The following is a 12,292-nucleotide window of genomic DNA, read 5'->3' as shown; positions in this document are numbered from 1 at the left end:
TATAGATATATTGATCTATAAAGTGGCATATTGATCATTTATAGTCTCACCATTATCTATCTTCCTATCTATCTATCTATCTATCTATCTATCTATCTATCTATCTATCTATTCACTCATCCATTTATACACATATGACAATAGGGTGCATTTTCTTAGTCTATGTAAATTTCTGTGATGTCAGATTCGATATACTTTGGAATCTTTATAAAGCTATAAATAGAGTTAACAGTGTTCATATTTCTCAGGTTGTCATAGTATTATAGTGTGCTTATTTTTCAAATTGCTATGCAGAATCTAGAAATATCAGCAAACCCAAAGACAACTGAAACTGAAATTGTCACCACACTGTCTATTCACATGAAATCATCTCTTCTAAACCATCCATGTGTGAGGTCTCATCACATGTTTAGTCAATGAGCTCTGTGTGCTATTTCCTCAGGTTCTCTTCCTTTCATTTCTTTGTCTTATAGTAGTCAACGCTAAGGGACGCAGGTATGAAGGGCAGCATGAATGTAAGGGAAAACTTATTTTTCAGAAAGATATTCGCTCTGTGGAGTGTGGTTCTTAAAGTTTATGAATAAAGATTCAATGATAACCTAGGTAGAAAACCTAATTTTTTTTTTCGAGACAAGATTTCTCTGTGTAAAGGCCCTAGCTGTCCTGGAACTAGCTTTTGTAGACCAGGCTGACCTCAGACTCACAGAGATCCACCTCCTCTGCCTCCTAATTGCTGGGATTGAAGGTGTGTGCCACCATTTTCCAGAAAAACCTAATTTGTAAAAATTGAAAAATTTAGCCAAATTTTAAAGGATGAAATTGGTAAAGTGTTTTTTTTTTTAACTCCCCATCTCCTTCTAGAAAGTGTAATCCCTTTAAGTCTTTCATAAAATTGGGAAAACTGCTGCCTGTCAACTTGTAGGCATTGGAAACTGCCAGACATGAATGCTGAAATATTTCTAGATGGATCTGCATTTCAGACAGCTGACTATTGATGTGTCACTGGAGGAGTTCCCCATTTTCTTCCTCAGTAAATCACAGAGCACCCAGAATTAGATAAATCTTAAGTTTGGAGAGAGAGCAAGGCAAGTATTCGCAGATAAATGACATCTCAGGTAACTACTGGGAACACATAAGAAAAACTGTAGGATAAAAGACTCTAATAGCGCAGAATCCTGAAGACCAGAAGTGAGAGCTTAGGAAAGGTAGGTCCTGCTTGTCTGCCTTTCCAGGGGGGAGCAGGGTGGCTGCCCTCATTTCAGCTCAACTACTTATAAAACAGGGACAACATACCCCCCCCCCGCCCTAGGTAGTTTTTATTCAAGAATTTCTCCTTCTTATTCTATAACTGTATCTGGTTTTGATATTTGCCGTTTTATGCCTCAGAAAGGATGAAATCAACTGACAAAATGAGAAAATTATGTGACTCTCTTCCCAACTGCAAGTTATATTTCCTGTGGGTCTCTTGAAATCATCCCACGGCAAGAGTGCTTTAGACCGTAAGTCACCAGCAAGACAAATCAGAGATCTGACCCCCCAGGTCCCAGATGGTTCAGCTGGCCAGACCACCACTGTCTGTCGAATTACAGGCACGGCTGAAGAATGGGTAGGGCCTGGCAATCCTGCAGGTAGTGGCCCTGATTATAAAACAGGCGTCCTGCTTTGGTCCCCGAGGGCAGAATGACATAGAGATTAGATAACGTAGCTCAGCATCTTATAAAGGAGGAAAGAAAGCCAAACTGCTCACATAGGAAATCCATGGCGGAGCTCAAAGGTTATCTCCCCCCTCCTTTAATTCAAATAGAATGAAGACAAAGATGAAAGAGAAGGTAGAGACTGAGGAAGTGGAAGAGGGAGTAGGAGATAAAAGAACAGCAAAAATAAAAGGAATGAGAAAAGGGGGTTGTCAAAAATACTGTTCTTTCCAGTGACCAAAATGCCCGGCCATTACTCATGCTTTGTTTCCCAGGCACTTTTACTAGAGATTTTATTTCCCCATTTATTCTCCTTTATACCAGTATTAGAGTCTCCGTAGCATGCCTTGTTAGCGGTACGGGGTATTCTGGACCACGCTTTGTCTGCACCTCCAACTCCAAGACTGCCCATGCCTGTGAGGGCTCTAAACTCAATTAATGAGTTATAATAAAGCATTGGCCTGACTCAAGGGACCAGAGACGGCTTCTCCAATACAGAAGAGCTAGCTGGGGACAAGATTAGGCTAAAGTAAAAGATTGAAGATCAGTAATTGCTTTTAGAAGGAATGAAGAGTTTAAATCAGAGTCATTAAGAACTTGCCTTTCAAGACAGTGAATTCCTTATTAAACCCCTGGAACTTCACAAAGACCTTAAATATAGATTCAGTCTCAGTTTACTCGTAATCCAATAGCGATTTCCTTAGAAATGTCTCATTAAAACTTTCTGAATATTAGAAGCAGTATCGTGTGAGTGACAGAACTTCCTCTCAGGTAGTTCAGATGACATAATGATTTTGTCAGTGAAGCCAGCAGTGTGGCACACTTTCTGCAGTCTCAAAATGTGGTATGGTGTCCGTCAGTCTGTCTGTATTGTGGTGGAATACTGCTGGTGTCCCCAGGACTCAGAACACAGAGCAAAGGACAGAGAAATAAAGGTACTAATTTGTGGTGTATATCAAATTTCAGGTGCAATTTGCTTTGACATTAAATTTAAATTCAGACAAACAGCGCTAAGGCATTCTTAATTATTGTTAGTAATACCACAGAAATTTATGTAATAAAATGAAGAAAATAGTCAGCAGTCCTATCCAGCTGTGATGTCTCTGAACCACAACAATGCCCAGCACAGCAAGATATTCCTACAGGAGCAACGGTGGCATATATTTTGGTGGTAACCAACAGCTGTTTAATTGGATCCAAGGCTCACTTAACAAAAAGGAGATCATGGCTGGTACTGTAATCTAGCCAAATGCATGCAGCTAGTGAGGTCATGAACCTTACAGGAGTAAGGTTCTGCCACTTTTCTAAGTGAGTGCAACTTCTAACTGCATTCTAAATATGCATCCTTATACCCACAGACACATATCACTCTCACCCCTCATCAAAGAAACTCCTTTTTGCAGAAGAAGGAGATCAATATAGGAAGCTACAACTTGCCAAATGCTGATAACAATGGACTGTGGGTGCCCATCTAGTTTATTCATCTACAACTTTTGCACCTAAAGGCTCAGTGAACCACTGGGTTTGGTTTTGCTTTGAGACAGAATTTCATACAGCCCACGGTGTCCTTGAACCCTCTATGTTACTGATATGCAACACCAGAATTGACTATACAAAACTTTGATGTATACATAGAGACATTTGATAATAAAGGACTGATATGGATTAATTATATTAAATTGTATTCAATATCCCAGATCTTAAAAAGTAAATTCAATTAACTGTCCTGGGGCATGTAGACAGGTTGGAATTCCTGCAGGTTTGCACTACAGTCAGCAAGGGCGCTGCTGGAGCCCTTGACCTACATCAGCTACTGCACTGAGCTTGCATTAGTGCGCTTCTCAGAATGGCAGCCACAGGCCACATGAGGCTGTGGCTTTTGAACTATGACCAGTCACTAGAAATGAATTTCCATTTTCAAAGGGCCAACTAAAGACAAACTCATCTCTTATTTCCCCAGATGTTGTGAGCTGCTGTAAATACACCTAGACACAACACTGCAGCCATTTCAAAGGTGAGCTTCCATCCAGGAAAAATTACTTCCCTACTCAGGAAGTCTGCTAGGATGTATTTTATCATTAAAAGTAGTTAATGAATACTTTAGGAGCAAACATACTTGTGGAGAGTCAGCCAAATTACTTGTCAGTCAGACTTAATTGTACAGTTAATTAGTGTTAATTAGGTATGATTGGTTCTGTTATATTACATGTTGAAGTTAATTCTATTAATCTCATCCTATATGGGGATACATTTAGATGCAAGTTTGTTAAAAATGGTTTCTAAGGTTAGTTTTGAGAACTGTAAAAATCTAAGATTTTGGGCCTTTCTTTTTTGAAAATTTAATTCCAAATTTCATCTAAATAAAGAAGCCAAGACACTTTCTCACTTGAAAATAAGGAAATATTCTCCAGAAAGCACCAAGTTTCCGACTCCATAACAGAAAAAAATCATAGCGTTAGCTAATAAATTTCCTTAAATTATCTTGCATGAATTATTCAGTTCAGATTTACATAAGAACCTTTAACCATGAAATTTTCAGGAGTTGTGTTTAGATCAATAGAAACAGATCTTTTGAGGATGAAACTCAGAAGTCTTGATTTAATTCTTTTCCTTTGATTTATTGTGATTATTTTTGTTTTTTAATGTCTGTGTCTATTACATATGTTATACATATGTGTTATACATATGTTTGCAGGTGTGTGGTATACACGTGTGCAGGTGTGTGTGTGTGTGTGTGTGTATGCATACAAAAGAACAAGGCGGATAGCCTTAGTTTTCGTTCCCCACCTTATTCATTGAGGTAGGATCACTTAACTGAACTCAGATTGCCCCATGAATTTAGTCTCCATCTCTGGGTGCTGCAATCGCAGGTAGGAGGCCAGGTCCACCATACATTTACATGAGTTCCTGGAAATCCAAACGTGGGCTCTCATACTTGAATGGTAAGAGCTTGAGCCAACTCTCCAGCCCCTCTCTAGGTTATTTTGACACACAGTCAAATGTAAAATAAAATATTCTACATACTTGCATGTTTTGTTGATTATGTACTATTCTCACTCTCTTTCTTCCATACAGTTGAAGAAGAAATTAAGTATCCATAAAAGTGAAAAAAAGACCAAGTTAGAGAGTCTAGTTGTTCTAACTTAACCTATAGTTCACAATATAAAACATCCTCTCTGGACAGTTCTCTAAGTAGCGTAATTGTTCACCATCCAAAGCTGTGGCAGCAGGATCAGAACCATGTTCTTTCTAATTGGGGTTTGCATTACAACGAAAACAGGTGATAAGATTTTAAACATGGAGAACAATTATGGTTTTTCTTCTTTCTTTCAAGAGCCAGCTTCCGTTTGTGAGCTTTCTCTAACACTAGGAAGCACTTTCAGTGGGCTTCACTGTGGAAAGGCTTAGAAGTTTCTCAGTGGTAAGTCCCCAAGCCACAATGAGATTCTGTTGGTAAAACCCAGAACCCAGAGCGTCGTTTTAGTAGCCTGGCTTTTCTCCATAAGTTAGCCTGAGATAGAGTTAAAGTGCAGGTATTTGGGAACTAATCGTTGGGAATGCAAGTTTAGAATCAAGAAAGGGAGAAGGCAAATAAAGGAACAGGGGGACAGTCCAATACCTGACATATTCCTAGATACCGAGGCTACATTCTACTAGAATCTTCTGAAGCTGAAGTAGAAGGTGCTCAAGAAAGGAACGAAGATAAGGATTATGCTATTCTTTCCACTTTAGTTTGTATGTGTGGGGTGTTAATTGTTTCTATAAACACTGCACATCGCAATATCAAAAAAGACCTAGAGCACAACAGAGAATGTACGCATTAAAGCAAAAATGAAAGGTTATTAAATTATGTGCTCGTATGAAGCTGCCAATACAATAAAGGTTGTGCTGAGAGATGGAGCAGAAGATAGAGAGTGCAGGTTTCCAGTGAAGTCACATATGCACCAGGGACTGATGTCTTAACTGTAGAGGTACAAGACTATAGGGCAGAGTACCATTATTTGTGTATTAATGTGTATCTAGCCTTCTCTGAGTTGTAAAAAAAAACAAACATGCTTCTCACATGTGTTACACTGGCAGAGTAAATAGTGTCCATGTCCACTTCATCTACCCAGTTTCTTATTCTCATCCAAGTTTTTGCTTTTCGGCTCCTAGTAAACACTGCTTGACATGTCATCTGTAACCAGTAAGAAACCGTCAGTCCCTAAAAAGAAGGTGCCTACGTAGCAAGAAACTGATGCTTGAAACTTACGATGGGGTCTTAAGCACCTGTGCGATACTGTTAAGATGGAATGCCTAATTCCACCTCAAAAGCATCACCACCAGAGAAAGCAAGAAGACTGCCAGTTACTCTTCTAATGGAATTTCTAGAAGCATCCAAGCAGAATGTATAGTTCTGAATACTCACATTGCTCTGAGGCTTCCTAACGAATGGCACTAGTAGAAGACGTTGTCATAATACATCCATCTCACCCATGATTGTCAGCCATGTTTCGGGAGAATAAGCCTTGCTCCCTGGTGCTCTCTCCTTTCTCCAAGATGATCTTGCTCTTCTTGACAAACCATTGTCATCACGATGCTCTTTGAAAATCAAGCTTCCATTCTATTCCCGGGGCCAGCGTTCTTTACGAGTTGACCTTTGCTTCTAATTCCCCTGCTTGAACATCATCTCTGATTGATGATAGTTTTCTGCAGTCATTGACTATCTGTACTTGTGATTTTGAGAGCCTCCATACTAATCCTCTTTGAATTTTGACATCTCTTTATTCCAGCAAAACTTAGGTTCAGTTTCTGAAAACTCAATCCCTCTCTGAAAACAAGTTGTTACAGAAAAACTGTACCTATATTAAAAAATTTCCAATATTAAAGTGCCTACTTAGCAAGAAACTGATGCTTGAAACTTATGATGGGGTCATTTTATAAATATTAGATTTACTGTGCTTTTTAGTTATGACTTGCTGAATTATCATGTGGGAACTCACTAAATTGAGTCCTTTCTAAAAGTACAAAGACAAAATGAAGTATTTATTGCATAATTTCTCCAAGTTCTCATGGACTCCTCATCTTTAACCATATTAACGACAACTCCATCTCTTTTGTGAATTTTTCTACTTAGGCTCAATGATAAAGGGGATGTGTTAACTCAAATAAGCAAATACTTAAAGAAGCATTTGACTCACAATAGAGTTGTACCTCATGTCTAATAAGCAGCAACCAAGCGTTTCTGCCTCCACTTCTTAGCCTGCAGCCAGTGTAGGATTTATTTTTGAAAGATGCCCACCCCCACCCAGTGCCTATAAGATGACTGCAGCAGCTCTGGTTCTTAAATCCTCTTGTCTAGTGGTGAAGAAAATGAGAGCATTTCTGGGAATTCACAGTTAAATATTTATTGAGCCTTATTGGCTCTGATTGACTTATTCATTTATATTGGTTTGTTACAGTTACAGTTTGGATTTTCCAAACATTTAAACCCTTATATTTTGAAGTCCTGTCCTTCAATATCTGCACATATTACCTTACTTGGAAATGAACAGTGAGACTCTAATTTATTAAGATGAGATGAGATGGCAGGAGGTGATCATATAGGCACTAATCTAATACAGCTGGTATCCTTTGAAAAGGGGACATTTCAATATATGTATACAGGTAAATGTGAATATGGGGATAAGACTGTAGATTAATGTTTTCCTCTGTCCCGCAGGTCCTCTGGACCAATTTATTTCCTGCTCATGCATCCCCATAGCCGCTTATGAAATAATCACTCAGACGCTCAATATCAGTTAATATCAGTTATAATTGGCCAATGGCTCAGGCTTCTTACTGGTTATCTCTACTTATAAATTAACCTATTTCTATTCATCTATGTATCACCATGTGGTTGTGGCTTACAATTTATGCCCTGGCATGTTACTCCTTTGGTGGATACATGGCGTCTCCCTGACTTCACCTTCCTTCTTTCTACATCTTTGTTTAGATTTCCTGCCTAGCTATATTCTGCCTGGCCATTGGCTGAAACAGCTTCATTCATCAACCAATAAAAGTAACACATATTCATAGAATACAGAAAGACACTCCATACATAAGGCACTGGTCAGGGTGCTACAGCAGAATCCCAGAAACACCAAACTTTACCTACCTCCAGATCTTCAGAAACTGAGAGAAAAGCATGGAAAGGTTTTGCTCCACAGATCTGCAGGTCAATGACTTCAACATGGTGATCTCAGTTATGATCTCAAAACTGTAAGGCTGTAAGACAATGCATGTCAATAGCCTAAGTAACCTGGCTTGGGACACTTTAATTTGCAAAACCAGAAAACAAATAAATCGACCTAGTACCATGATGAGATGAAAGCACTGCTCTGGCCAGAACTGGAGTCTTCACACCAGGAATGCCATATGAATACCAGGAAACCATGAAGGAAGGAATGACTCAGAGGGATAGCTAAAGACACGTTAGAGTGGGAGGAAAAGCAGAGGCTGTATAGAGTAATCTTCAACTGTTCACTACACACTTCCTTATTTCCTTCCTAGAGAGGCCAACTCCTCACCTCCATTTCTCTGCATCAGTCTTTGTCTTGCTAGTCCACCAACCATACCTAAGAGTAGCCCCTGACAAGATCAAGTTCTTCATGAATGCTGCAAACATTGGAAACGGCCATGGTTTCCTTCCAAAGTGGAAGGTGTACTTTGAATGAAACTCGCATTTGTCCTCAGGTATTATCTGTTGTCTGCAGAAGCCATCAGAGACCTAAGAAAGGTGAATAGTGGGATATCCACCTGGAGATCATTTCCAGAAGCCTGTTATCAGAGGGGTGACTCCAGACAGGGCTTTGATGTAACAACAATTATAATGTGAATGATTGAGAGTTTCAGTTCTTGTAGACATTGGTACTTAAGGCATGTCCAGAGGCTACATACACAGGGGTCAGAGAGTCAAATAAGGTCAGAAGGAAATGGTCCATAAGTCAAAGCCTTCATGGGGTTCAAATAGAGTTCCCATGGGGAGTTATAGTTGGTAAAGTTCAAGGAAAACAGGCACAAGTCTCCTGAGGTCACAGAATAATTAGGGAGTAATTACTATAGCACATATGCAGAGTTCATGCAAAAAGTGATGACCAACAGGACCAGCAAAGCAGGTGTCATCTGGCTGTCATAGGGAAGCGCCATTCTCAGTGGTTGTAAGGCAGCTGTCAGGATCAGCTATATCAAATAACTAGACATGAGCGGGGTGTAGGGTAGAAAACTTTATCTCCATTGCGTCTGAGCACTGCTTCTGATGTAACAAAACACAACTCTTGGATGTTTTTTCAGGCATTTGATTGCAGCAATAATTAATATATAAAATTTCCTAATGAAACATAAAATTACAATGACTAATTGTTACTGATTGTGGTGAAAAGAAAAAATACAAAACAGTATGTGTTTCATTTGTAATCACAAAAGGAAAAGAGGAGTTTGGGGGCCACTGAGGTGGCTCAGCAGATGAAGGTGCTTGCCACCAAGCCTGATTTGTGACCAAGAACCCATACAATACAAAGAAAAAATAAACTCCCATGAGTCTCTGGTCTTCACTTGCACATCAGGGCACACATGTGTCTTCCCTCATATAAATAGATACAATAATGCATTTCTTTGAAATAAAGAATAGTTTGAGGTAGAAACAAATTTTGTGTAGTAGTAAGATGCGAGAACGCTCGAATTATACTTTGGGGGAGGATTGAAGTCACTGCAGGTATCCTTGATGTATATATTGAGATAATAAGAGTTGTGCCATTGGTATATACAGTCATGAAATGGGCCGTTACCATTCTGTTTGTTTTACATTTGACTCTATAGGGTCTACTAATTTACAATTAAATTTAAAAATCCACTTGAGCTAATGAGCTAATAATTGCAAAGAACCCAGAGCAGGGATAAACGACACCACAAGAGGATAAGCTTCTATTTGTGAAAGTCAAAACACCCAAGACTTTAATTACATCCCTTGCTAAACCTGACTTGTAATCAGTTATGGGGACCATCTCATTAATGTCTTACTATGGAGTTCCTAAACAACACAATGAAACCCACTTCATCTCCCAAGTTTGAATCTTTTGAGAACGGGGATTTTCTGATTATTTTGCATCAAGTCAATGATATCTTTGTTTTCATTGAAATTTAAGGGACTCTAATTAAACCATCAGAACTTCCATTTAAGTTTCTTAATTGAGCGATGGGTCTGTGTTTGAGGGATGACATACCTAGTACATCAGGAAAAACCATACCTCCAAGCAATATACATATGTACTTGCACATAGGCAAGCAGGTGAAGCTAGGCTCACTATAATGAAGATGTAGACCATTGGTTTTTAGTACTTTCAAAAACTAAACCTAAATGAGCAATGCTGAAGGTCAGGACAAAGGTTCTCCAGTGTGGAGATTTTCAATTGTATGTTATGAACCAAACGTAGGAAGGATTTATACTCGCATAAATGTATGTGTGTATACATTCTTTCAAATTTGGAACATACCAAAGCTACAGAAAAGAGCAAATGATACAATAAACACTCTTACTTGGTTAACTTTAATTCTATCAGGTGTGTTTTGATCAGTCTGGAAAAGCCTGAAATGAATTTGTATTTCTGCTTATATAGATTGTATCCAATATACTAATAACAATAAACATCCATTACTTGTCAACCACTAAAAAAAATTTCAAAGACAGGCACTTATTTTTAATTTACTGGTATATATGTGTTGCTTGCATCAACTTTAAAAGTCAAGATACACATCCTGAGTGAGCATTCTTATTTTCTGTTTGGAGGGCATGTTATTGGGGTGGCAACCAAAGTAACACAAAGCAAGTAGGCTAACTGCTGCTCTCCCTTTCTTCCAAGTCAAATCCCCCAAGTTCCTCCCAGAGCTGAAGCAGACCACCTGTTGTTACTTCTCCACACTCTCTACCTCCACTTCCAGAGGACTAAGCAGATCCTGAGGAATCACCCAGCTTTGCTCCCCCCCGTGGAACCCCTCAGGCCCTACTTCCTATTCTATCTCTATTTCTAAGAGTTAGCTCTCAATTCCTGGAAACACATTTACCTGGAACTCTCAGTAGCCACATCTACCAGGATCCCTGAAGAATTTCCTCTTAGGCAATGCACAGCCACCACACTCTCCTAAGAAACAGAGGGGGCTACTGAAACCTATCATAACATTCACCCTGGGCTGGAGAGATGGCTCAGAAGTTAAGAGCACTTGCTGCTCTTCCAGGATTTCTGAGTTCAATTCCCAGCAACCACATGGTGGCTCACAACCATCTATAATGAGATCTGGTGGCTTTTCTGGCAAAAAGGCATACATACTGGCCAAGCACTGTATAAATGATAAATAAATAAATCTTAAAAAAAAACCACACCCAACAAAGACAAGACTGGATATCAGTACATAAAACTACAAACTTGTCAAACCCAGATACCTAGATGCCAGCACAAAGACACAATCAATAATAGCCAGGACAATATGTCTCCACTAGAGCCCAGCAACCCTACCACAGTAGGCCCTGAGTACTGCAACTTAGCTTAAACAAAAGAAAAAGAATTTAAAATAGCGTTTATGAATATGGTAGAGGTCCTTAAAGAGGAAACGAATAAACTTATCAGAAGAGATAGAGAAGAATACTACATATCCATCAAAGGAAAAATTCACCAAGAGGACACTGCAGTTCTTAACATTTATCAAACACAAGGGGCCCCAAGTTCATAAAAAATACACTACTATAGCTTAAACCACATATTGACCTCACACACTGACAGTGGGAGACTTCAATACCCCATTCTCACCAATAGAAAGGCCATCAAGATAAAAATAAAGAGAAATGTTGGAGCTAAACTAATGTTATAAACCAAATGGACTTAACAGAGATTTATAGACTATTTCCCCCAAACACAAAAGAATATACCTTCTTCTCTGCAATTCATGTAATGTTCTCCAAAACTGACCACACATTCAGACACAAAGCAAGTCCCAGCAGATACAAGAAAATTGAAATAACACCCTGCATCCTATCAAACAACCACAGATTAAAGATGGATATCAACAACAGAAACAGGAGAAAGCTAACAAACTCATGGAAACTGAACAACTCTCTATTGAGTGAAAAATGGGTCAAGACAGAAATTCAAGGGTTTCTAGAAGAGAAATAAAGTAAATACAAAACATACTCCAATTTATGAGAGGTCATGAAAGATGTTCTAAGAGGCAGGTTCATAGCATTTAGCACTTACATTGAAAACATCTGAAGAGATCTCATACTAGTAACTCAGCAGCACCTCCAAAAACTCTAGAAAAAAAAGAAGAAATAATATCCGAAAGAAGTAGACAGCAAGGAATAATCAAACTCAAGGCTGAAATACAAAGAATTATAAAATAAAGAGTTTGCTGTTTTAGAAAGCCAGTAAGATAGATAAGTCCTTATCTATATTAACCAAAAGGTGAATAGAAAATATTCAAATTAACAAAACCAGAAACAAAAAAGGAAACTTAACAATAGACCCTGAGGAAATCAAGAGAAGCATAAAACATACTTTACAAAACTATACCACATTGGAAAAATGTGGTAA

The sequence above is a fragment of the Microtus pennsylvanicus genome, chromosome 3, assembly GCF_037038515.1.
Source record: "Microtus pennsylvanicus isolate mMicPen1 chromosome 3, mMicPen1.hap1, whole genome shotgun sequence".
NCBI lineage: Eukaryota > Metazoa > Chordata > Mammalia > Rodentia > Cricetidae > Microtus > Microtus pennsylvanicus.
Note: the sequence above shows the minus strand (reverse complement) of the source record.